This window comes from Lathyrus oleraceus, chromosome 3 (assembly GCF_024323335.1).
Source record: "Lathyrus oleraceus cultivar Zhongwan6 chromosome 3, CAAS_Psat_ZW6_1.0, whole genome shotgun sequence".
Lineage (NCBI taxonomy): Eukaryota > Viridiplantae > Streptophyta > Magnoliopsida > Fabales > Fabaceae > Lathyrus > Lathyrus oleraceus.
Genome location: NC_066581.1, coordinates 354,464,807 through 354,492,552, shown reverse-complemented (window position 1 = coordinate 354,492,552; position 27,746 = coordinate 354,464,807). Strand labels below are relative to the sequence as shown.

General features: G+C 33.5%; 1 long non-coding RNA gene across 1 annotated transcript; it reads right to left on the bottom strand.

Moving 5' to 3' along the window:
* Nucleotides 1–2,092: 2,092 nt before the first annotated feature.
* LOC127129252 (uncharacterized) lies at nucleotides 2,093–2,846 on the bottom strand. The gene is made up of 2 exons (XR_007806247.1): nucleotides 2,662–2,846; nucleotides 2,093–2,490 (listed from the first exon to the last, which is right to left on the bottom strand). It is a non-coding gene; the product is annotated as an uncharacterized LOC127129252 (long non-coding RNA).
* Between the last annotated feature and the right edge of the window lie 24,900 nt (nucleotides 2,847–27,746).

The following is a 27,746-nucleotide window of genomic DNA, read 5'->3' as shown; positions in this document are numbered from 1 at the left end:
TTGATCATGAGAAAATCGGGAAAGTATATAGAGTTAGAGGGATGAGAGACTAAGTCTACGGAAATCAAGAAAGTTTTACAATATAGGTATTGATCGAGCACCCTAAGTTCCCCAAATTAAGGTGCGAGTCCAACATGTAGATTCGTACCATAGTACTCGGATTCTGAGAAGTACTCCCTAATTAGTTTATCATGACAGTTTGTCATAATTTAGATTCACATAGCATGTATGATTGGTTGGGAAATAAATAATTTTAGCAACGAAATCATGAAATGGCAGTAAAATGTAATTACACCTTCTTAGTTTGGTAACCCTATACCCAAGGTGGACAATAAATAATCACACAAAAATGTGTAATTTCACTAGTAAACAAAAAAATGGTGTCTAAACAAAAATTCTTGACCGATCATGTGCTTGTGTTGATTATAATAAATCCAAATGCCTTAATTTGATTGTTCGAATGAAAAGGGAAGGAAAATTGCAAAATGAGACTTAAGTACAAAACATAGTTGGAGCGGTGTTTGAAAGGGAGACTTGGGTCCGTAGTCTCACTATGGTTAGTGTCCTTGTAAATACCTTTGGTGTCAGATGATTACCAAGAGAACTAAATCATAGTCAATTTGAACAAAAAATCACGTATGAGTATCTGTAGCTTCATTTTCGTAAGCTTTTCCATCATTGAACCGCTTGATCCAAAAATTTGCTAAAATAATTTGTTAAAATAAAATTTAAAATAAAAAATATCTTTAAATTTCTCATTGGCCAAGCGGTAGGAGATTGATTTTTAAACATGGCGGTAAATGTTGTGGATTAAATCCTCCTTGCTATACGTTTTTAAGTATTGTTGCATAGTTTTTTATTATTATGATGTATATATTTTTATTATTATTATGATAAATGTTAGTAATGATATAAACTATTTAAAGATGAATAGAAAATATAAAAAGTAAAATAAAATTAAAATTTTAATATTTTTCACGTTTCTATTTCGTGTACGATGTTTTTGTCATGTACGATGTTGAAGGTGCTCATATGCTGAAACTCTTGTTGGTTTTGTAAACATGAAATGATGTATTTACATGAACTGTATCTAAGATTCATGTATACTTTTTCAAGAATCTTTAGCATAAGATCGATAGTTCTTTCTTTGTTAATTTCATCATTTCATACACTTTTTTATCAATTACTTGATTTTACAATTTTGAGTAATGTTATGAATACTTAGGTAGCTAGTCATCTATTATGTTCTTCATATCATTTTAAATGTTTTTTAATTTCATTTTGTTAGCGCCGATATTTGATTTTTTTATCATTTGTATAAAATATATTGTTAATGTAGGTACCAACCTGAATATATTTTCTCTTCCAATCTAATGTGATAGTTTCTCCCTTGATGACTTTGACATGGTTGTCTTAGATGAAACAAAAGATATTACAGTGGAGTTCTATGCACCATAGTATGTATAAATTAACTCGATCTTCTGCAACTTTATGATATGGTGATTTTTTTTCAATATTTCTGAATCTTATTTTTTTGACAAATTCTTTATGGTATTAGGTGTGGTCATTGCAAGACTCTTGCTTATGTAAGAATATTCTCTTGTCTAAAACTTCTACCATAACTAACTTATAATCTTAATTTGATAATTTTCGCTTATGATTAATTATATCAAAATAGATTCTAATACTGTTTATATTATTTATTTAGATTTGTGAAAAAGTTTTTGCAATATTCATATTGGAGGAAAAAGTAGTTATAGATAATATCGACGCTGACGAATACAAAAGTTTGGTAAAGAACTGAGTGTAGTAACATCTTTTTATTTGACGAATACAAAATTATTCTTTTTAAAAAAATCATATTTTTTATTAATGGTTCATTTTTATTGTTTATCCTAGGCCTCTAAAAAATCAGGATCAACTTTGATTAAGCATATCGGGTGCTTTTTGAAATATACATCATAGAATAGTATTTTTATTGAGATGATTTTGTATAGAGAGTCTTATATTTAAAACTTGGGGTGAACTTTTAATTAACAATATTCCCATAAACAAAATAAGAATCAAATTATATTTATAGAAAAATCAGATATAATTCAATTTCCTTAAAGCAAATCTTGCGAATTACTTTTTGATCCATACAGCACTGTTGTAATTTATAACTGTATAATGATAGTAGACTGACTTATGCATGAATAAAGTATTGAAAACATACATATAAAACATATATAAATTCAATTTTTATTCTATCGTACTACACGATGGTTTCAAAACAAAAGACAGAAAAACTACTTCCATTAACTTAAATGATGAAGTTCAATTTTGATTTTCTACAACAACAAATCATAGTTTTAGGAGTAGCACCTAAACATACCCCACCATTCTTATTGCCTTGGTCAATGCAAGATTTATTGCATGTTGGTCCATCAATGCATTTCCCAGAGCATTTTAGTCCTGGAGGACCCACAGGACCCAAACAAGTTGCGAAACCTACAACAAAAATGAAATTAAAAAATGCAATATGCTTTGCCAAAATAAAAATTAAAAATGAATAAGATATAACTTATTGAATCATACTCATTGTAAATATAAGAGAAAAATTGTCAATTCTCATGATAAATTAATATATACAAAGAAATATATCTAACTAGTTTATATTACCCGAAAGCAAAACTAAAGCAAAACACAAAATCCAGAAAAAACGAGTTTGATAGACATAAGAAGCCATTGCCTAGGATTAACTCCACCTTATGTTTTAATTATTGTTGTATGCAGGAGTAACTTGTTATATATATATATATATGAAACATAAAATAGTCATACAAAAAAGAAGAGAAAAGAAACATGTACTTGTTATGGTAAATAAATTTTACGTTGAATATACATCCTTTTATAATTCATTTCTAAACTGTGGGATTACAGGACAATACAATGAATTCAACCTTTTGCAGAATTCAATCTTTGAATTTCTTTACAAAACGGATTAGTTTTATAAATTTTGTTCATAAATTTATTTATGCTAAAATTTGACCAAGAAGAAAAATGGAAAATTAGAAAACCCGATATATATATATATATATATTTTAATAAAAGAAAAATAAAATACAAGATAAAAACTAAACTTAAATAGTTTTTTAATTCTGGTAAATTGGTGTATTTTTTATTTTGTTCATTGTATCTTTTTTGTGTGCAAGTCCTTATTATTAAAATTCTTTAGTCTCCTGCATTAATATTCTGTTACAAAAATGTTGAATCGGCTAACGAGACAAATATTTATTTCTTTTTTCATTTTGTTAATATCCAGTAATTCTATGTCAACTTTTTTTCATTTTTTAATTTTGTTTTTAGGTCAAATTCAAAAAATAAAAGTTTTTTTTTTTTAAGAAAGGTTGAATCCTTGACCATCCAACTCATTTGATTAATTCATTGCAATATATTTATATAGCACATAAATAAAATATTTACTATTTAATTCATTTGTTTAATTCATTAACATGTTTAATACTGGAATATATTACTGAAATATATTATTAAAATATATTACTGAAATATATCATTTAATATAATTTTTTTAATATTTCAAGTATTTAATAATTTATTATTAGAATATAATATTAATAGTTGAAATATTAGATTGTTGAAATACTAATTAATCTATTAATATTTAAAAAACTATTTAATATTTCAATTACTAATATTCAATATACTATTTTATTATTAATTGATAGTTGAAATACTAATATTAAAATATTAAATAATTGTAATGTTTATAAACTAATTATTTAATAAACTAAATAATTGAAATATTAATAGTTAAAATATTAAATAATTTAAATAATTGGGTCAACACGTTATTAGGACCAAAATTTCATTATTTTGCCTTTTAAGATTTAAGACCCAAACAAAAAGAAAAGTTGACATGGAAATATTGGTTAATAGAAAAATGGAAAAAGAAAAAAAAATGCCACGTCTGGACCGTTTGTCAAGTCACATTTTTTTAACGGAAATCTAAACTTATCGACTAACGCAAACACAAAAGTGAGATATAAGGACTCAGACAAAAAAAAGATATAAAAACCAAATTCAAAAACATACTAACTTACAGAGAGCAATAGATTATCTAAGGCTAAAAACTAATACTCAAATTAATTATTTGTTTTTAGTTTGGATTGAGTGTTCAACTTAGATTTTTAAAACTAATCTCGAATGGTTGAAGTATAACATATAGATTGAATAGAGGCACAAGATATACTTACCTCAAGAAAAAAAACCAAAATAATCCTAAAACCAAACAAAAACTACGAACACCCAGTAATAAGTGGAGAAATAAATCAAAACAAAAGCAAATAAAATGTTGCCAAAACAGAGTGACATCTAGAACTTTCCAAGCCAGGACCTTCAAAAGCAAACACCAATCTCCAAAAACATCTCATTTAAAGGAGGTTGAAGACACTTAAGCCACTATTGGATTAGAGGCAGTATAAGGTTCTCAAGTCAGACTAAGAATGCACAAGTGTTGTCCAATGACCTACAAAGATACCATTTATAAGCCATTGGGATGCTCATGTTTTCCACGTTTTTCATTATCTTCGATGGGCTTGAAGACACAATATCATTCAGAGATTTTTACATCTGTCAAATAAAAATATTTCCCATAATCATAGACCATCCACTAAGCAGAAAAGACATTTGGAAAAGGATCAGAACATCTTTCGGTAAGGGTACACAACATTCCATATTTCTAAAGATCTTATACCAAACAGAAGTAACTACCTCTCAAATAAAAAAAAGGTAAAAGGATGACTCATGAGAAGCTAAATTAAAAGGATGAGAGAAGGACTCCAAGTCAAGGGGGACTCCCCGTTTAAATAGCTTCTCTCTAGTGGAGGTGAAGGATTTTCTAGGAGAAGACAATGACTTATGAGGGAGCCTAATGTTAGGGACCAATTAGTACAACTTTTTATATCATTTTATTAGTCCCTTTTACCAAACCTTGATGTAATTACACACTTTTATTCTTATTAATTCGTATAAATGCAATTAGATTTAACTTACTTTGTTTTGAATAGTTATTTCACAGATTTGTTAGTTTTGTAGAACTTTTAGATGAAAGAGCTTTTGGAATGCAACACCACATCTTGGATGAAGCTTGCAAAACAAGGAAGCTGGATAAGCATCAGTTCGCGCCGCGAACTGCCTTCGCGCCGCGAAGGCTGCGAATCCAGCAAGCTGATTAAGGGCAAAAAGTGTTGTCTTTCAGGAAAAGCTGCTTGCCATTTTTGTGTCTGCCTTGGAATAGCTTTTCTGCTTTGGATGAGAATGATCAATTAAGGAAAAGTCAACCCTTTTGTAGAGAAAAATACATTATTCTAGGGCATTCATTATTATTCACACATTGACATTAAGATATTTAGGAAGAGAGAAAAATAGAGTTTTTCTTCCAGTATTATTCTGCTTGTAACAATGATGATGAGGAGCTAAACTCCCTTTTGTCAAGATTGGAGGTAGTAGCTATTCTCATTTGTTTATGTATTCCATTTGACTTTTATATATGATAAAGATTGTTGATGTATTGAATACTGTTTTTGCCCTAAGTTGAAAACCATATTTAAGTAGTTGTTGAAAGAGATTATTTGAGTCTTGACATAAAACAGATTTTCAAGTAGTGAATAAGTTTTAAAGATAGATTTATTCATTACTCTTCTTTGGTATTAAACATTAAAGATTGTTATATTGATAGTTAGGTGGAGAGATCGTCTAAGGATCAATATAGTGATTATCACAATATCATTTAGACATAAATGACTTTGAGAGGATACTTGAACATCATCAATAATCTTAAATCTATATAGTTATCATAAGCAATCATAAGCATTTAGAATAGTGAACTCCAATTTTGCCAAGCTTTTACATTTGATTAAAACCATTTTACTGTTTCTAGTGACATTTACTCACATGATAAATTTCCAACCAAAACAACTTTGTTACTTTCTAAACTTATAACATTTGGATTATAGAACAGCGGTAATATCAACCAATCTCTGTGGATACGATATAAAAATATTTGCCGAAGATATACTTCTCAACAAATTGGCGCCATTGCCGGGGATTGATGTTCGATATTACAAGCATTGCAATAATTCATTGTTTTAAGTTTGTTACTTTTATTACTATCCCTCTTTTGTTTCACTTGGTTTGTTAGTTTTGTAGATTCTAGTGCATGCGAGGAAAAGCTACCGAGGAGCAACTGCAATTCGATCCAGAAATTGAAAGAACACTTCGGAAGCTCAATAGCAAAACACGAAGAAGAAGGAAACTAGCCGAAGAGAGGAACCGAAGAGAAGAAGTATCTACTTCCGCACTTGTTCCAATCGAAGAAGTGGTTGTAGAGGCTTGTGACGGAAACATGGCGGATGACAATCGTACCGAAATGTCCGCTAATAGTCCAAGAAGAAATGCTCAATTTTCCCGTGGGGAAAGAAATACGGAGATGAAGACCGAAATCCTCCAACTTCTTTATACAAATCCATTCACTGGAATGGATCATGAAGATCCGTATACCCATCTCATCAAATTCTATGAGATTGCGTGTTCTACGGGAATTGATGAAACGGGTGAAGAGGCATTATTCAAAAGGATGTTCCCAACTCCTTAGTGGAAAAGGAAAAGGAGTGGTACCTTGATCAAGCATCGAGAGTGATGACGGATTGGAATTTGTTAGAAGAAAAGTTCTTAGAAAGATATTTCCCTCAATCCCGATTCATGGAAGCCAAAACGGCTATTGCGGTATTCACTCAAGGAAGCAACGAGTCTCTAAATGAAGCTTGGGAAAGATTCAAGTCAATGTTGAGAAAATGCAAGGGACACGGTTTTGATGAGCTCACTCAAATCCATATTTTTCTAAATGGGCTCCAATCAACTCACAGAACACTTTTGGATGCTACCGCGGGTGGCTCTCTTATGTCAAAGAATGCTTATGTCAAAGAATGCTGAAGAAGCTAAAGTCATTATTGATCGGATGGCACTTAATGATCGTCAAAGTCAATATGACCGTAGCCCTTCACAATGGAAACCGGGAGTTCTTGAGTTAAATACCAATGATGCCATTCTTGCTCAAAACAAGCTACTCTCTCAACAAGTGGAGTTGCTTACTCAACAAATGGCCAAGCTTCAACAGCAAATGAAGGAAATTCAAGGGTCTCAAGTTCGACATCAAGTAGCATGTTGCGAATTATGTCAAGGAGATCATCCTACTGGTTTTTGCCCTCCACTAGAAGAAGTAAGCTATGTGAACAATCAAAATCAAGGATATCAAAGGAACAATCAAGGTTATCAACCATCAAGGTTCAACAACCAAAATTTTCAGCAGCAAAGTCCTTATCAACACCCAAATTCTCAAGGACAACAATCGCAAGGAGGAAATTTAAAGCTAGAATACACTCTCCAACAATTCATGCAAGCCTCCATGGCAAATCAGAAGAACAACGAGGCAGCAATCAAGAATTTGGAAAATCAAATAGGTCAACTTGCGAAACAACTGTCGGAACAAACTGCAGGATCTTCTTTCTCCGCTAACACTCAAACTAATCCAAAGGAGCATTGTAAAGCAATTTTTACTAGAAGCGATAGAGAGTTGACAAGTAAAAAAAGTGAGGAAATTACAGTAGAGAATGATATGGATGCTATACTGGAAAATGAGGATGTGGCTTGTGGAAAGGAGAAAGTGGCAGAAACTGCTTAGTTCGCGCCGCGATCTCCCTTCGCGGCGCGAAAACAGCAGAACCAGCAATTGATGGAGGAACAGCAGTGTGAAGCGGAAATGAATAAGGAAATCGAACCAAGAAAGAAGAAAAAAGGAGACAAAGGAGTGAAGGTCATTCCAGTTCAACATTTACCATATCCGCACGCACAATCAAAGAAGGATAATGCTAGGCATTATGCACGGTTCATGGACATATTCAAACAACTTCAAATCAATATTCCATTCGCCGATGCATTAGAAGAAATGCCACGGTATGCAAAGTTCATGAAGGACATTCTTACAAAGAAAAGGAGGCACGTGGAAGACGAAACCATATTGCTTGATGCATGTTGTAGTGCCATCATCCAAAAGACTCTCCCAAGGAAGGAGTCCGATCCGGGCCGAGTTGTTTTACCGGGAACCATTGGAAGCACATACATTGGTAATGGTTTGATTGACTTGGGCTCTAGCATAAATTTAATCCCCCTCTCCATTGTTAAAAGATTGGGGAATGTTGAGATTAAATCGACAAGGATGACTCTACAACTAGCCGACAAGTCTACCACTTCACCATACGGAATTGCTCAAGACATGTTAGTGAAAGTGGACAAATTCTTGTTTCCGGTGGATTTCGTGATAGTAGATATGGATGAGGATCGTGATGTGCCCTTAATTCTTGGAAGACCTTTTATGAAAACAGCCCGGATGATGATTGACATAGATGATGGACTAATGAAGGTGAGAGTGCAAGACGAAGAGGCGACCTTTAATCTTTTTGAAGTTATGAAGCATCCAAACGACAAGCATGATTATTTCCGAATCGATGCAATTGAAGAGGAGGTAGTGGAGGTCGCGAACCAAGTTCATATTTCTAATCTTCTAGAAAGATCCCTTATCGGAGCATACAATGTGTTGACCGACAATAAGGAAAAAGAGATTGAAGCAATGTTGCATGAGTTAGAATCTTGTGGTGAGCTTACTTATCAAGAAGAAATAAAGGAAGACTTGGATGCGACGAAGAAAACGGAAGAGCCAAAATTAGAGTTGAAAATACTTCCTTCACACTTGAAGTATGTGTTCCTTGGTGACGAATGCACTAAACCGGTGATTATAAGCAACACCTTGTCCACAAAAGAGGAAGACAAATTGACTCAAGTGCTAAAAAAGAAGGAAGTTGTCGAACTATTGGGGGCCGGGATGATTTATTCTATCTCCGATGGTGAATGGGTGAGTGTTTTGCGAGTAGTTCCGAAAACGGGTGGTATCAGATTTTATTGAAGGTTCATCAAGAACCTCTTAAAGACAACAAAGCCCTTGAGGAAGTTGCTCAACAAAGCCGGATCATGAAGACCGTTGAACCGTCGAGCTCTAAACGACGTTAAATAAAGCGCTTGTTGGGAGGCAACCCAACGTTGTAAGTCTGAATTTTACATTTTGTCAATTCTGTTTTATTGATTTTCTGCTGTGTTAAATTTTGAAAAATTGGGTTCTGTTTTTCACCGTTCGCCCCGCGACCACAGTTCGCCCCGCGAACTGAATGAAAAGTCTCAGGTCGCGCCGAGAACACTGTTCGCCCCGCGAATAGTGCGTAGTAGAACCACTTAAGTTCTATCCACTGCCAACAATTTTTTTGAAATTTCCTTCAGTTCGCCCAGCGAACTGAAAATAAAAAAATAAATCCTTCAGTTCGTCCAGCGAACTGAGCAGGGCAGAACCATTTAACTTCTGTTTTATGTCATTTTTTCCTATTTTCACAAACTTAAGAGTTTCTTTCAACAACCTCGCTGCCCCACTTCCAAACCTCCAAATTTCAAAACTAGTCCTCTCATTTCCCTTCCTAGGAGGATTATGTTGATTATGCTAAGTGGCCTGAGGGCAGGCCAATTTTTTTTGGGGGGGTGCAGGAGGTGGTGCGACCCATGGCGATGAGATGAAGGAAGATTGAGGAGTTTGTTGAATTTTTGAGTTTGTCTTAATAATTGCATGAATACTTTTTGAGATTTAAGTGTGTTACAATCAAATTGGTTTACCAACATTTTTTGTTTAATTGTTCTTACTCTTAAGTCAAGCTTAAAGCAACCAAGAATTGTTCGCAAAGAAAGAAGCATAGGACACTTTGAGTGGTGATGATAAGAATTAGTGTCGGCATTTCAAGGTACACTTTATCGCTTTCTAGACTTAACATGAGTAGTTTGATGGTATGTGCAAATTCCATATCATAAACTCATTGAAATTTATGTCATTTTTGAATCAAAATAGGACTTAACCAATTGTGAGGAAACTTTCCATTATACACTAAAAAGCGGGAAACCGAGCATTATTTCAACTCATTCTTATCATGCTAAATCATGCATCAATCTATTTTTATGTAAAATTTTTGAAAATGATAGAGGCATTGTTTGTTGAGAGAAACCACTTGACCAAAAAGTTTGAATCAACTAACCTTGTGAGGAATAATCCTTAGTTAAACCCCTTTGAGCTTATTTTAGGATTCATTTGATTGATCATTGTGAAATCAATTGAAAATTTTGGAATAAATGAATCCTAATTTCTTTCGTATCAATTGAAACCTCAAACCGAGTTGTTTGCAAATTTTGCCTTTTGCTTATGTCTAAGTAGGGAGCATTATTCAATAAATTTGGTTTTGGAGTCTAAAGTTGGGGAGAGTAAAGTGAAAAGTTGATTAGAAACTTGGAAAAGTGAGTTTTCATGAAAGTGTGAATATTTGAAAAGAAACAAGAAAAAGAAATCACCCTTGAAACCATAGAGCAAAGAAAAAAAAAGAAAAAAAAGAAAAAAAAAAGCAAAGAAAATGCTCATGGTTGTGTGGATGTAAAAAGAAAAAGAAAAAAGATAGGGGTCAAAGAAAGGGAAATTGTGTAGAGTGAAATGTTTGGGAATGCTCCCTTAGGATAGGCAACTTTGTCGAATTCTCTTAATCACATCCTTTCTTGTAACCTAAGCCACATTACAACCCTTGAAAGACCTCTTGATTCTCATTTTTCACATGATTTGGTATTTGTTGTGATAACCGCATGATTTGAATTGTTGTTGATTTAATGGCTTGGATGAGTGAAAGTAACCCTTCATGTTATTCATCATTATTATGATGTGTGTGTAAGTTTGATTCAATTTTGACATATATGGCTTTGAATTCATTGGAATGATTTTTGCACTCAACCATTTTCCTTATTCATGTTTTGTCTAGAATTGAGATAGGTGGATTGAGAAAATTGCCAAACACTTTTGAACCATTTGAATGTCCTTGGTAAATCCTTGTTCCAATCTTTTGTGTCAATGCTTTGGTTGTGAGGGTGGAAACTTTTGTTTAGGGACAAACAAAATGCTAAGTTGGGAAGAGTTGTTAGGGACCAATTAGTACTACTTTTTATATCATTTTATTGGTCCCTTTTACCAAACCTTGATGTAATTACACACTTTTATTCTTATTAATTCGTATAAATGCAATTAGATTTAATTTACTTTGTTTTGAATAGTTATTTCACAGATTTGTTAGTTTTGTAGAACTTTTAGATGAAAGAGCTTTTGGAATGCAACACCACATCTTGGATGAAGCTTGCAAAACAAGGAAGCTGGATAAGCATCAGTTCGCGCCGCGAACTGCCTTCGCGCCGCGAAGGTTGCGAATCCAGCAAGCTGATTAAGGGCAAAAAGTGTTGTCTTTCAGGAAAAGCTGTTTGCCATTTTTGTGTCTGCCTTGGAATAGCTTTTCTGCTTTGGATGAGAATGATCAATTAAGGAAAAGTCAACCCTTTTTGTAGAGAAAAATACATTATTCTAGGGCATTCATTATTATTCACACATTGACATTAAGATATTTAGGAAGAGAGAAAAACAGAGTTTTTCTTCCATTATTATTCTGCTTGTAACAATGATGATGAGGAGCTAAACTCCCTTTTGTCAAGATTGGAGGTAGTAGCTATTCTCATTTGTTTATGTATTCCATTTGACTTTTATATATGATAAAGATTGTTGATGTATTGAATACTGTTTTTGCCCTAAGTTGAAAACCAGATTTAAGTAGTTGTTGAAAGAGATTATTTGAGTCTTGACATAAAACAGATTTTCAAGTAGTGAATAAGTTGTAGAGATAGATTTATTCATTACTCTTCTTTGGTATTAAACATTAAAGATTGCTATATTGATAGTTAGGTGGAGAGATCGTCTAAGGATCAATATAGTGATTATCACAATATCATTTAGACATAAATGACTTTGAGAGGATACTTGAACATCATCAATAATCTTAAATCTATATAGTTATCATAAGGAATCATAAGCATTTAGAATAGTGAACTCCAATCTTGCCAAGCTTTTACATTTGATTAAAACCATTTTACTGTTTTTAGTGACATTTACTCACAAGATAAATTTCCAACCAAAACAACTTTGTTACTTTCTAAACTTATAACATTTGGATTATAGAACGGCAGTAATATCAACCAATCTCTATGGATACGATATAAAAATATTTGTCGAAGATATACTTCTCAACACCTAACTACTCCAGATAAGAGGGAGGACTACCTCAACAGAAGTGATATGACGATCATGAGGGACAGCACAAGCCAGGAGGCAGGAAATGGTTGAAACCATAAAATAAGAGTCATCCTTAGCATAGTGTTACCTCCACACATCACCTCATAGGAAGGGATACAATCTATAATCACCAAGAGAAGGTAATTAGTAAGAACCATCTCATGATCAAAGAGAAAAAATCTTCTCCATTTAAGCTCCCAAACCCAAACCCTCATTCCCACCTACCAATCTCCCTAATAGAGTGATCATGATGATCTGAAATCGAGAAAACCTTAGAAATCTAACTCTAAGAGGAGTGCTTCCGACCTAGAAGTCTCTCCAAAAATAGGTGAAAAGACCAAATCATGGTGAAAAGTGGTGCATGGTCATGAGTTCGAATCCTAACACCTACAACTTTTATTTATATTTATTTTTAGGTCACTTTTTACCATAGTTAGAACTTCCAACCGTTGTGAAAAGTGGCGCATGATCATGAGTTCGAATCCTAGCACCTACAATTTTGTTTTTATTTATTTTTAAGCTACTTTTTACCACGGTTGGAAATTTCAACCGTGGCGAAAAGTCACTCAAGGTCATGGGGAAATATAAATGTGTTTATTTAATTTATTCACCATCCTTAAACAAATGTTTATCATCCACTTAGTGAGTATCGACGCTCAAGACACTACCGTTAGTTATCCGCATGAAACCTAAAACTTAGATGAACTTCCAACTTAGATGAACTTCATCTTCTACCTCCAAACATCATCATACATTTACGAAGCTCTATTTCTCCAATCTCGAAAATATCATTTCTTCCATAAACAAAACTCGAAAACATCATTTCTTTCATTAACAAATTTCAGAACTTCATCACTTCTTCTCCAACTTGAATGAGACAAGGAAAACTTGGATTCAGGTTAGAAATGTTAGTTGTTATTGTTATTGTTTTTGTTATTATTGTTGTTGTTATTGTTATTGTTGTTGTTGTTGTTCTTTTTGTTCTTGTTATTGTTGTTATTGTTGTTGTTCTTATTGTTCTTGTTGTTCTTGTTGTTATTGTTGTTGTTGTTTTACTGCTGCATTTGTTTATATTAAAAGACATATAATAATAGTTGTTTAGAATAGTTGTTGTGATAGATTGAGATATACAACAATGGTTGTTTAAAGTAATCGTTATGATAGGTTACGCGCTACTTGACTTACAATCATGATCGCATAACCGTGGTGGAAAGTATCATACATACAATCACACCTTACCTCACAACGGTTGATTTGGAATATGCCTTGAATCATGGGATTTTTGATTTGGCCCTAAAGCTCAACATTTTCCCCTCCTTTTCTCTTCTTCTGAAATGCCTAGGGATGATGTGTCCAAGCAAGCAGGGGATAAAACATGCAAAGTAGGGTTGTGGAGCAGGAGGTTCAAAAATATGATGTGTTGCAGACTGATTGTTCTTGTATTATGCGTCCGTGTTTTTTCTTGTAGCGCATAGTCTTGATTTCTTTGCTTTATAGCTTAGCAACTGCCTCCCAATGCACTTCATTCCCTCTTGCCAACTCTTTGATATTTGGAGACACCTGTTCCAGCATCTTCTAGCATTAAAACTTGTTGGACCAAGCACACTTATGCTTCTTGCTATCCTGGCGTGCCAAGACTTGACAGATCCTTGGTTCCTGCATAGACACAAAAACACATAAAATTATAAAAAGGGAGCACCTATTGTGCTCCATACTATATTATCTAAAACAACAATATTAAGCTAATAAACTAAATTAAAATTAAAACAAACTTCAAATATTAAAGATAAAATAACTCACAAAATATGAGTATTAGGAGCTAATCGATTAGACCTAGCAAAAAAGGAAAATTCTTAAGCCATATACACTCCTAAATTGATTAATATGAGTAGTAATTGGTTAGGAGGCAGACTCGTTCTTTAATCAATTATATGCAAGTTCTAATAGACTAGGTAAAAACCATAAACAAGTTTTCAAGAGATTTTAAAAAATAGATGAAGATATAAAAAACATTTTGGTGTGTGTGGGCATTTCCTTAGTACCTTAAGAGTTACTTGTGCTTATTTTTCAAACATTTGATTAAAATAGAGAAAAATAATAAAGTGCAGGATTTGACAAACTTTTACATCTTCAATTTATTTTGATGTTATACTTTGAATTTGACTTGACTAATTTTCTATCAACATTGAAACTTGACCAACTTCACTTTTTGATAGCTTATATCTTTCGTATTGATGAAGTTTTTGATTAACTTAGGTTTGATTTTTTGTCATCATCGAAACCATAAAAAATCTTTATAAGCTACCCATCAAAGAGTCACATGGACTATAAGGAGTATTTTTATGGATATTATCTTCTCTGGTTCATTAACAAACGTAAAAATAGTGGAAGAAAAAAATATTTTTCTGACTTGAAAATATATAATGATGTATTAGTGGTGAACATATGTTCTTTCTCAAATTGACTTTAGAAACGTATTATTTTCTCTATTCTTTTTTTATTACTATCTATTTAGTATTTTTGTTATATTTTGTTGGCCTATTAAGTATTTTATTTAGGTTTTTTCATTAGGCACAGTGCCAACCTTGAGCAAGGGCAAGATAGTGCTTAGTCTAGTGCCTCCAAATTAAAGGGTTCATTTCATTTAAAAAAAGTGAAATATATATTTAATAATCTGTTAAAATAAAATTTAAAATTTAAAATATCTTTAAATTTCTCATTGGCCAAGCCGTAGGAGATTGATTTTTAAACATGGCGGTAAATGTTGTGGATTAAATCCTCCTTGTTATACGTTTTTAATTACTGTTGCATAGTTTTTTATTATTATGATGTTTATTTTTTTATTATTATTATGATAAATATTAGTAATGATGTAAACTATTTTAAGATGAATAGAAAATATAAAAAGTAAAATAAAATTAAAATTTTAATATTTTTCACGTTTCTATGTCGTGTACGATGTTTTTGTCGTGTACGATGTTGAAGGCGCTCATATTGCTGAAACTCTTGCTGGTTTTGTAAACATGAAATGATGTATTTACATGAACTGTATCTAAGATTCATGTATACTTTTTCAAGAATCTTTAGAATAAGATCGATAGTTCTTTCTTTGTTAATTTCATCATTTCATACACTTTTTTTTATCAATTACTTGATTTTACAATTTTGAGTAATGTTATGAATACTTAACTGTATAATCTAACCATCCCATGTTGTTTTATAATTTTATTCATGTCTAATAAATTGCATTATTATAGTATATATTACCTTGATAGTTAGTCATCTATTATGTTCTTCATATCATTTTAAATGTTTTTTAATTTCATTTCGTTAGCGCCGATATTTGATTTTTTTATCATTTGTATAAAATATATTATTAATGTAGGTAACAACCTGAATATACTTTCTCTTCCATCTAATGTGATAGTTTCTCCCTTGATGACTTTGACATGGTTGTCTTAGATGAAACAAAAGATGTTACAGTGGAGTTCTATGCACCATAGTATGTATAAATTAACTCGATCTTCTGCAACTTTATGATATGGTGATTTTTTTTCAATATTTCTGAATCTTATTTTTTTGACAAATTCTTTATGGTATTAGGTGTGGTCATTGCAAGACTCTTGCTTATGTAAGAATATTCTCTTGTCTAAAACTTCTACCATAACTAACTTATAATCTTAATTTGATAATTTTCGCTTATGATTAATTATATCAAAATAGATTCCAATACTGTTTATATTATTTATTTAGATTTGTGAAAAAGTTTTTGCAGTATTCATATTGGAGGAAAAAGTAGTTATAGTTAATATCGACGCTGACGAATACAAAAGTTTGGTAAAGAACTGAGTGTAGTAACATCTTTTTATTTGACGAATACAAAATTATTCTTTTTAAAAAAATTATATTTTTTATTAATGGTTCATTTTTATTGTTTATCCTAGGCCTCTAAAAAATCAGGATGAACTTTGATTAAGCATATCGGGTGCTTTTTGAAATAACATATTTTGTACTATACATCATAGAATAGTATTTTTATTGAGATGATTTTGTATACAGAGTCTTATATTTAAAACTTGGGGTGAACTTTTAATTAACAATATTCCCATAAACAAAATAAGAATCAAATTATATTTATAGAAAAATCAGATATAATTCAATTTCCTTAAAGCAAATCTTGCGAATTACTTTTTGATCCATACAGCACTGTTGTAATTTATAACTGTATAATGATAGTAGACTGACTTATGCATGAATAAAGTATTGAAAACATACATATAAAACATATATAAATTCAAATTTTATTCTATCGTACTACACGATGGTTTCAAAACAAAAGACAGAAAAACTACTTCCATTAACTTAAATGATGAAGTTCAATTTTGATTTTCTACAACAACAAATCATAGTTTTAGGAGTAGCACCTAAACATACCCCACCATTCTTATTGCCTTGGTCAATGCAAGATTTATTGCATGTTGGTCCATCAATGCATTTCCCAGATCATTTGATTAATTCATTGCAATATATTTATATATTACATAAATAAAATAATTACTATTTAATTCATTTGTTTAATTCATTAACATGTTTAATACTAGAATATATTACTGAAATATATTATTAAAATATATTACTGAAATATATCATTTAATATAATTTTTTTAATATTTCAAGTATTTAATAATTTATTATTAGAATATAATATTAATAGTTGAAATATTAGATTGTTGAAATACTAATTAATCTTTTAATATTTAAAAAACTATTTAATATTTCAATTACTAATATTCAATATACTATTTTATTATTAATTGATAATTGAAATACTAATATTAAAATATTAAATAATTGTAATATTTATAAACTAATTATTTAATAAACTAAATAATTGAAATATTAATAGTTAAAATATTAAATAATTTAAATAATTGGGTCAACACGTTATTAGGACCAAAATTTCATTATTTTGCCTTTTAAGATTTAAGACCCAAACAAAAAGAAAAGTTGACATGGAAATATTGGTTAATAGAAAAATGGAAAAAGAAAAAAAAATGCCACGTTTGGACCGTTTGTCAAGTCACATTTTTTTAACGGAAATCTAAATTTATCGACTAACGCAAACACAAAAGTGAGATATAAGGACTCAGACAAAAAAAAGATATAGGAACCAAATTCAAAAACATACTAACTTACATAGAACAATAGATTGTATCTAAGGATCTAGTAGTCGGTCTTCCAAAAATAAAATTTTCAAAAGATCACCTATGTGACGCGTGCCAAATGGGAAAAGAAACGAGGGTCTCTTTTAAATCTAAAAATGTAATTTCAACTTCACGACCCCTTGAGCTTCTCCATATGGATCTCTTTGGACCTTCTAGGACAAAGAGCTTAGGTGGAAATTATTATGGTTTTGTAATTGTTGACGACTATTCTAGATTTACTTGGAATATATTCCTTCATAGCAAAGATGAAACTTTTTCTGCTTTTAAGAATTTTGCAAATCTGTCCCAAAACAAAATGAATTCCAAAATAGTTACAATTCGTAGCGATCATGGTGGTGAATTTCAAAACTATCACTTTGATAAGTACTGTGACAAGTATGGTATTGAGCATAACTTTTCAGCTCCTCGAACTCCACAACAAATGGCGTTGTGGAGCGTAAAAATCGTGTTTTATAGGAGTTGGCAAGAACAATGCTAAATGAGGGTGGATTACCAAAATATTTTTGGGTTGATGCAGTTAGCACAGCTTGTTATGTTTTAAACAGGATCTTAATTCGTCCTATTTTAAATAAAACTCCTTATGAGCTTTTAAAAGGAAGAAAGCCAAACTTGTCACATCTTCACGTATTCGGTTGTAAGTGTTTTGTTTTGAATAATGGTAAGGAAAATATTGGGAAGTTTGATGCAAAAGCGGATGAAGGTATCTTTCTTGGATACTCACAATCAAGTAAAGCATATAGAGTATATAATAAGCGTTTATTTACTGTTGAAGAATCTGTCCATGTTTCTTTTGATGAGTCTTATCCGAAAAGTGTCGGAAAAGGTATTTCTTTTGATGACACAGGTGTATCTACAGAAGACATACTCAAGGAAGCTGTTATGGAAACTGATCAGTCCAGAACAGTTGTCCATGAGAAGGAGTAAGATACTAGTCATGAAGAAGATGAGGAAGAAAGGACAGCTGAAGTGAATGACCTTCCACCAGCTTGGAAATCTTCAAAAGACCATCCTATTGACAACATCTTGGGAGATATTTCAAAGGGAGTAATGACTCGTTCTAAGATAAGTAATTTTTGTTCTCACTTCGCTTTTGTTTCACAAGTAGAACCTAAAAATGCCAAAGAGGCCTTGATTGATGAATGTTGGCTAATGGCCATGCAAGAAGAGCTTAATCAATTTAAAAGAAATGACGTTTCACTACGCCAAATAAGGGAAAAGAGGGCGCTTATTTTGGCCTATAACAGCGCTTTTAAGCGCCCTCTAATCTGGCGCTGGCATAGGTAAAGACAGCGCTTTGTTCTCCTGGAGAAAGCGCTGTCTAAAGTGGCCACATTATAGTGCGCTTTAAGAAAAAAGCGCCCTCTGGAGTGGTCCATAAAGGGACACCTTAGAGGGCGCTTTCTGGAAAAAAACGCCCTCTAAAGTTGTCAGTGTAAAGTGTTTAGAGGGCGCTTTCTGGAAAAAGCGCCCTCTAAAGTTGTCAGTGTAAAGTGTTTAGAGGGCGCTTTCTGGAAAAAGCGCCCTCTAAAGTTGTCAATGTAAAGTGTTTAGAGGGCACTTTCAGGAAGAAGCGCCCTCTAAAGTTGTCATTGTAAAGTGTTTAGAGGGCGCTTTCAGGAAAAAGCGCCCTCTAAAGTTGTCAATGTAAAGTGTTTAGAGGGCGCTTTCAGGAAAAAGCGCCCTCTAAAGTTGTCAATGTAAAGTGTTTAGAGGGCGCTTTCTGGACAAAGCGCCCTCTAAAGTGTTAGTTATTTTAAAAAAATTTGTTTGAAAAACAGTGGATATATATTTAATTGGTAACCTGTTCGCATGCTGCAAAAGTGTAAAATTCATATTGATTTCATCCTTTATTCCAATGTTATACACCATTAATCCATTGATATATACAACATGAATCCATTTATATACAACATTAATCCTCCATATATACAACATTAATATATGATTCTTTGATCAACAATATACAACAACATATTCTCAAAGTACTACAATTAAGAGAATAAAACATAGCAACCAACACCCAGTGACCACTGTATCCAAAAGCTGTCTAGTAGTTCTAACCAATACTAAACAAAAACGCCCATCCACCCATGGTGGCAAACATGTTCTGTATATCCAAAAGCTGTCTAGTAGTTCTATCGCACATCCATACAAAATAAGGCTCAACCAAAACAACAGATGGCAGCATAAGTAGTCCCCTGCAAAAAGAACACGTCCAAATGCAAATAACACAGAACTGTCAAAAGGCGATTGAGCAACAAATAGTAAACAATGGCATAAAGTTAAATGACATAGCTAATATTACCTGAATTCCTGCATGGCTGTTAAGGTAAAAATCAAATTCCCTAGGGTGACAAATGCTGGTGTCTACCACGGTTCCTTTGACAATTTAGAACAACAAAATCAGCAAAAAGTGATAAATTCAAATGATAATATATACCAGCTGCGTTGAGAAATATATTGAAAAAACCTGGCATAATATTTCCATTTCTATCGGTCTCTTTGGGGTTGACAGGAAAGAGACGGGTGTGATGTCTCTTTTGGACCACTACAAAAGTAACTTTAGGTAGATACCCATCCTCTATTGAGACACAAGCCTGATGAAAAAAAATTAAAAATTAAACGCATAGAATTTAGTGGTGTATTTTATGAACGACAAAGTAACAAGAAATCAACTTTGAGAAGTCCTAAATTCTGCCTACAATACAGGGCTGCAAAGTTGATGCAACAAAAAACATATAACAATATATGGTAAGTACCTGTATCTCCGACCATATTTTTTCTTTGCCAACCTTCAAGTCCGGACTTCTCCAATTATCACATGTAATCGGAATATGTTGTCGAACAAGGAAACCAATGTAACTTGCCAACATTGAACCCTTATCTTTTGAAGATAGAATTGATATATGTTTAGATGGACATGTTCCATTGTCGTAGAGGGATACTTTCAAATATCCAGCATCATCATCTACGCGAATGAGGCTTGACGACAATAGAGCATCTCCATCTAAACAAATATCCAGCATCATCATTTTACCTGTAAAAAAGAAAACAATTAAAATCAGATGACAAATGTAAAAACAATTAAAATCATAAAAGTCATTTTACCTGTAATAAAGAAAACAATTAAAATCATTTGACTTGTACCTTTTTCACTAAGTTCTCTTTCTTTTCTTGGTTGGAATATGTTCTACATGTCTCTTAACAACACGGACGGTTGGATTGATCCAAATACCCTCATTATGATCATTTCTAATATATGAATCATTTGATATAATATTCTCATCTTGATCATTTCTGGTAAACGATTCAATCTCAACATCAATATCACCTTGATCTCCAGTGTTTTCATCAATTACTTTGTTGGAAAAAAGAACTATAGACCATTTCGTACTTTTCGGATCATTGACATAGAACACTTGTCTAGCTTGAGAGGCTAGAATAAAAGACTCATCTTTGTATCCCACCCTATTAAGATCCACTTGCAAAAATCCTGACTTATCCATTCGAATGCCGTTATTATTTTCAACCCACTTGCAACCAAATATAGGAATCTGAAACTTCTCATAATCAAACACCCAAATGCGCTCGATAACACCAAAATACGGCAGATTTGCAAATTTGGGGTTTAAGTCCTTCACACTTGATATGTGCATTGCTTCAGCTACCACGGTGACACCACTATTCTGCATAGTACTTTTATCATCTTGTTCTTTGGTATAAAATGTGTATCCATTAATCGCGTATGCGCTATAAGAAAAAGCATGGAAACTTGGACCATATGCTAAGCATCTCAACCTTTCTGTTATTGAAGCGGGATCTGAATAATACTTTGAATAAATATGATCCTTAAACCAAGGTATAAAACATCGATTGTGCTCTCGTACTATCCAATTTTCATTTCTATTGGGATTTAAACCTCGGAGAACATCCTTGTGAATTTCAACATACGGCTCAACCTCATTCTCATTGTGCAGAACATACAAATGCACTTGATCCCGTTCGACCCTTGATACTGCCACGATTTTATTTCCAATTAGATTTTTTCCTTCTTTCTTTTCGACAAGCTAAGACTTGGGGAGTCCGATTGACTGAACATTAGACAAATATTCAGTACAAAACTCAATCGCTTCTTCAACAATGTATCTTTCAACCATACAACCTTCTGGTCGACTTCGGTTCTTCACGTACCCTTTTAATATTTTCATATAACGTTCAACAGGGTACATCCATCTCATATAAGCTGGTCCACACAATTGTGTCTCTTTCACAAGATGAACAACTAGATGTACCATTATGTCAAAAAATGATGGAGGAAAAAACATTTCAAGCTCACACAAAGTAATAACGATTTCTTTTTGCAACATTGGTAAGATCGCAGGATTGATCACCTTACTGCAAATTGCACTACGCCAAAAAGTGCTTTTGGCAGCACCAAAAAGAAAGCGCTTTTTAAAAAAAGCGCTGTAATAGCTTGAAAAAAAATTCGCCTATGTAAAGAAAGCGCTTTTAAGATAAAAGCGCTCTTATAGGTCTCCACTTATGAAAGCGCTTTTAAGGTAAAAGCGCTCTTATAGGTCTCAGTCTCACATCTATGAGTTTCACACTTATGAAAGCGCTTTTATGGTAAAAGCGCTCTTATAGGTCTCATGGGTTTCACACTTATGAAAGCGCTTTTGAGGTAAAAGCGCTCTTATAGGTCTCATGGGTTTCACACTTATGAAAGCGCTTTTAAGGTAAAAGCGCTCTTATAGGTCTCAGTCTCACACACTTATGAAAGCGCTTTCATGGTAAAAGCGCTCTCATAGGTCATTTATAAAAATTATAATAAATCTAATATTACAAAATCCCTGACTTTCAGAAATCCCTCTTTCACTCTCTCTCGTTCGAAGCTCTCGCTGCCCTGGAAAAAATTCCACAGAGTACCTGGAAATCTCAACGATAAACACTGCAAATTTGAAAGAGACTGCATTCGAAAGAGAAGGATTAAATACCTGGAAATCTCATTGCGTTTTAAGGTTAGGTTTTCGTGTCTTTCTGTTTTGCCCTAGAAGTCAAAGAATAGGTGGTCGATTTTGTTTTGAATGGACTTGCATTGCTACATTATGGGTTATTTATTTGTCAGTATCGATTATTAGAGTTTGTGACTATGTTTGCTTAATATTCTGTAACTTACCGAAAGTTTCATCTTGTTCTGATATAAATGATATTCTGTAACTTGCATCGCCATTGACTTAGAAATAATGTTGGGAGTTCTAATAGAATCAGTGCCTTTTCAACATTTGTTTAAATTTGCTGAGAAAGTAGGAAGGAATGAACTGATATGTTTGCACCATTGTATCCTCATATTCTAACTATTACTGAAATTTCAGAAAGTGATTTTGATGTTAAATGTTGGATACTCAAATGGAATAACTTTGTCTGCTACAGTGATATATGTGATATGGTTTCAAGAACTTAGAGCAATGTCTCATATTTTGGCAATCCTATTACATGTTGGTTTGAATGAACAGTTAAACTTCAAAATGTACATTCATATTTTGGCATAACTTTGTCTGCTACAGTCATATTTTGGCAATCCTATTTAATGTTGTAAAATGATGTTTTAATATTATGTGAATTTTTAAGATGGTCACTGTAGTGTAAAATGAACCCTGATGGACTATATGTACATTTTTCATGTGCTTGTCTGCAGGTTGTTGAGTATCGTGGTGAGCAAATAGGAGGTCTTGAGGATCTGAGGGAACCATATATGTTGTTTTCTTCCTTTATAGATAAATTCTTGCTTAGCTTTTATTACATGGTTTGCGTCTAATTGAAAACTTCACGTCTTTGCCCATTTCAGGTTCTTACAAAATCGGTACTGCGTCTGAATCTGTTAATGCAGCTTACATATTTTCTAGAAAAGATCTTTCTCGGTATGTCTTTCAGCTTAGATATTATACAAACCCAAAGCATGTGTTTAATCATTTAGTATCTAGAATGAATCATTATGTTCAATTATTCATGTTAAGCTAATGAATCAAGTTACCAAAATATGTTAGTTATGTATGTTGCTTTATTATTTGACCTTGATATGCAGGCCTGCTATACAGATTCCCTGCGCAAGCAAAGCTGTTGTAGCTGTCCGGTTCTGTCCTATATTTTTTAATCTCAAAGCGACAAACTCAGGTACTTGTGCACTTAGTATAGTTCTGTTTACAACCAGTAACTATGTACAACCAGTTATATGTGGTACTGTTCCAATTAAACTGCCTGTGTGGGATGTATTCCGTCTTAAATCTATATGACCTCTTACTAGTAAAGATCATGAGTGGTGGCCTAGAGGTTCAAAGTGATTGGTCTGAGCTAATTAGACAGTTTTATATTATTTAGCTCTAGTTATGCATTAGGAAGCAGTTATGATATTTGGAACTGTGTTTTGGTCGCAACAAGCTCTTGAGTTCTTGGAAAGGAGACAGACAAAAGACTCAAAATAGTGGGACTTAGACGAGTTTCACCCAATAAAAGAGTGTTAGAGTTGGTATTGTTAGCACTCCTTTTATTAATATTAGTCCACGTAGTTTAACTATTGATATACCGGTTCGTCCATTGACACACTAACCTTATATCCCCATCGAGTTGATAATTTAATAAAATTGATAATGTGAATTGAATTTCTTGGTTCTTGAATTTCTTGGTTCTTACTTGTGAATTGAATTTCTTGAATGATCGATTACTTGGTTCTTGAATTGTTCATGTGCATCATATAAGTTTCTTGAATTGTTTTATACGTTATGACTTATCCTTGATGTTGTTTTATATGTACAGCGCTCATTCCCTGTGTTTCCGTGAGTTTGACCTTCTCGACGTTGCTGTTCGGTAAATCCGAGGTAAATTTCTTCCTCAAATTACTGGTACACTGTGATGAATTTGTCTGAAATTGCGTGAATATGTTGTGTTTTCTTGCTCCGTATTCATTCCGTGTATACTTTGGGTTTTGACAGAAACGCGTTATACCGTTTTGTACCCTAATTACTTTGCGTTAAAACCATGGATAAGACATGGATGTATTCCAATCGATTTTCGAAAGAGTACGAGAATGGGGTATCGAAATTTGTTAAGTTTGCTATTGCGCACGCCAAAGACCCCAATCGAATGACATGTCCTTGCTTGAGTTGCTGTTATGGGAGTCAGGTTGACGCGGTTCAGTTGGCATCGCATTTACTACGGTATGGAATTGATAGAAGTTATACATGTTGGAATTTGCATGGTGAGAAAAGTAACGAGAATGTTGAATCGGGGTATAATACGACCTATGCTTCAAACGACGATTGCACAGATACATATGATTATGATCGATTCGAAGAGATTGCAGAAGCGCTTGAAGAAGATCTTAAGGACTGTCCCAAAATGTTCGAGAGGTTGGTAAGCGATGCAGAGAAACCGTTGTATAATGGTTGTACAAAATTCACAAGATTGTCTGCGTTATTAAAGTTGTACAACTTAAAGGCAGGCAATGGATGGTCGGATAAAAGTTTCACAGAGTTATTAGCTCTTATGAAAGATATACTACCAGAGGATAATGTTCTTCCCAATCGAACGTATGAGGCCAAAAAGATGTTGTGCTCTATTGGCATGAGCTATGATAAGATACATGCCTGTTCAAACGATTGCGTTTTGTTTCGAAACGAGTATGCATCGTTAAATGAGTGTCCTAAATGTGGTGCCCCTCGATATAAGAAAAAGTTGTCTCCAGCAAAAGTCTTATGGTATTTTCCTATAATTCCGAGATTTAGACGCATGTATCGTAGTGAAACCGATTCAAGACACTTGACTTGGCATGCAGATGAAAGAATTATTGATGGAAAGTTTCGACATCCGGCAGATTCACCCCAGTGGATGAAAATTGATAATGATTATCCTGAATTTGGAAAAGAAGCAAGAAACCTTCGCTTGGCATTGTCTACTGATGGAATGAACCCACATGGTATTCAAAGTATCTTGCATAGCACATGGCCTGTGATTCTTATGATTTATAACCTACCTCCATGGCTATGTATGAAGCGTAAGTACATGATGTTATCTATGTTAATTTCTGGGCCTAAACAACCAGGGAATGACATAGACGTATACTTGACACCCTTAATCGAAGATTTAAAGTTTTTGTGGGAGAACGGTGTGGAAGAATACAACTTAGTTATAGAGCTTCTTACTTTTTCTGGAAGAATAGAACGTATACCTATTGGGAGAAAATGTTCCATTATAACATGGCAATCATGGGTCTTTAAACTCTTTAACTTGAGGTCTTTCATAGACACAAGTCTTCTAATATCTGAAGAGTACCCTTCTGGAACTTTAACTTCACTTAGAAACTTACACAATGTTTTTTTCTCCTTTCTAGATAGAGTATAAGCAGCAGGCGGTAGATATGTTCGTTTTCCTTTCTTCAAGGGTCCTAATTCAGTTCTTATTCCCATCGCTATCAAGTCCTTTCTTGCCTTAAGGCCATCCTTAGACTTTCCTTGTATATTGAGTAACGTGCCAATAACACTTTCAAATACATTTTTTTCAATATGCATAACATCAAGAAAATGTCTCACATACAAGGACTTCCAATACGGCAATTCAAAAAAAACTGACCTCTTCTTCCACCCACTTTTGACAAGTGTGTGGGCAAAAGGCTTGCCAAACTGAGTATCCAAATCTTTCACCTTTTCAAAAATTTGATCACCCGTCAATATAGGTGGAGCTCTGCCTTGTTTTGTCTCTCCATTGAACGCCTTTCTCCATCCACGGTAGTGATGATTTGAATTTAAGAATCTCCGATGACCGAGAAAGACATTCTTCTGACCAAACTCCAAGCGCTTCCAATCTGTTTTATCTTCACAAACAGGACACGCACATTGACCTTTTATGCTATACCCTGATAGATTTCCGTATGCTGAAAAATCATTAATTGTGCCAAACAACATCGCCCTCAAGTTGAAACTTTCTTTCCTATATCCATCATAAACCTCCACACCGGTCTCCCACAAAATCTTTAAATCTTCGATTAAGGGCTTCAAGTACACGTCTATGTCATTCCCTGGTTGTTTAGGTCCAGAAATCAACATAGACAACATCATGTACTTACGCTTCATACATAGCCATGGAGGTAGGTTATAAATCATAATAATCACAGGCCATGTACTGTGTGAGATACTCTGGATACCGTGTGGGTTCATTCCATCAGTAGATAATGCCAAGCGAAGGTTTCTTGATTCTTCTCCAAATTCAGGATAATCATTATCAATTTTCAACCACTGTGGTGAATCTGCCGGATGTCGATACTTTCCATCTATAATTCTTTCATCTGCATGCCAGGTTAAGTGTCTTGAATCGGTTTCACTACGAAACATGCGTCTAAATCTCGGAATAACAGGAAAATACCACAAGACCTTTGCTGGAGACAACTTGTTCTTATATCGCGAGACACCGCATTTAGGACACTCATTTAACGATGCATACTCATTTCGAAACAAAACGCAATCGTTTGGACATGCATGTATCTTATCATAGCTCATGCCAATAGAGCACAACATCTTTTTGGTCTCATATGTTCGATTGGGAAGAACATTATCCTCAGGAAGCATATCTTTCAAAAGGGCTAATAACTCTGTGAAACTTTTATCCGACCACCCATTGCCCGCCTTTAAGTTGTACAACTTTAATACCGCAGACAATCTTGTGAATTTAGTGCAACCATCATACAAAGGTTTCTCTGCATCACTTACCAACCTCTCAAACATTTCGGGACAATCCTTAAGATCTCCTTCAAGTGCTTCTGCAATCTCTTCAACTCGATCACAATCGTATGTATCTGCGCCACTATAGTTTGAGGCATATGTCGTACTATCCCCCGGTTCAACATTCTCGTTACTTTTCTCACCATGCAAATTCCAACATGTATAACTTGGATCAATTCCATGCCTCATTAGATGCGATGTCAACTGAACTGCGTCAACCCGTTTCCCATAACAACAACCCAAGCAAGGACATATCATTCTACTGGGGTCTTCGGCGTGCGCAACGGCAAACTTAACGAATTCTGATACCCCATTCTCGTACTCTCTCGACAACCGATTGGAAGACATCCATGTATTATCCATTACTAATTAGAATAAATAAAAAACAATTTCAGAAGAGTTCAAACACATTTGGACCTAGGTTTCTAATGATACTGGTGTTGACACAAAATC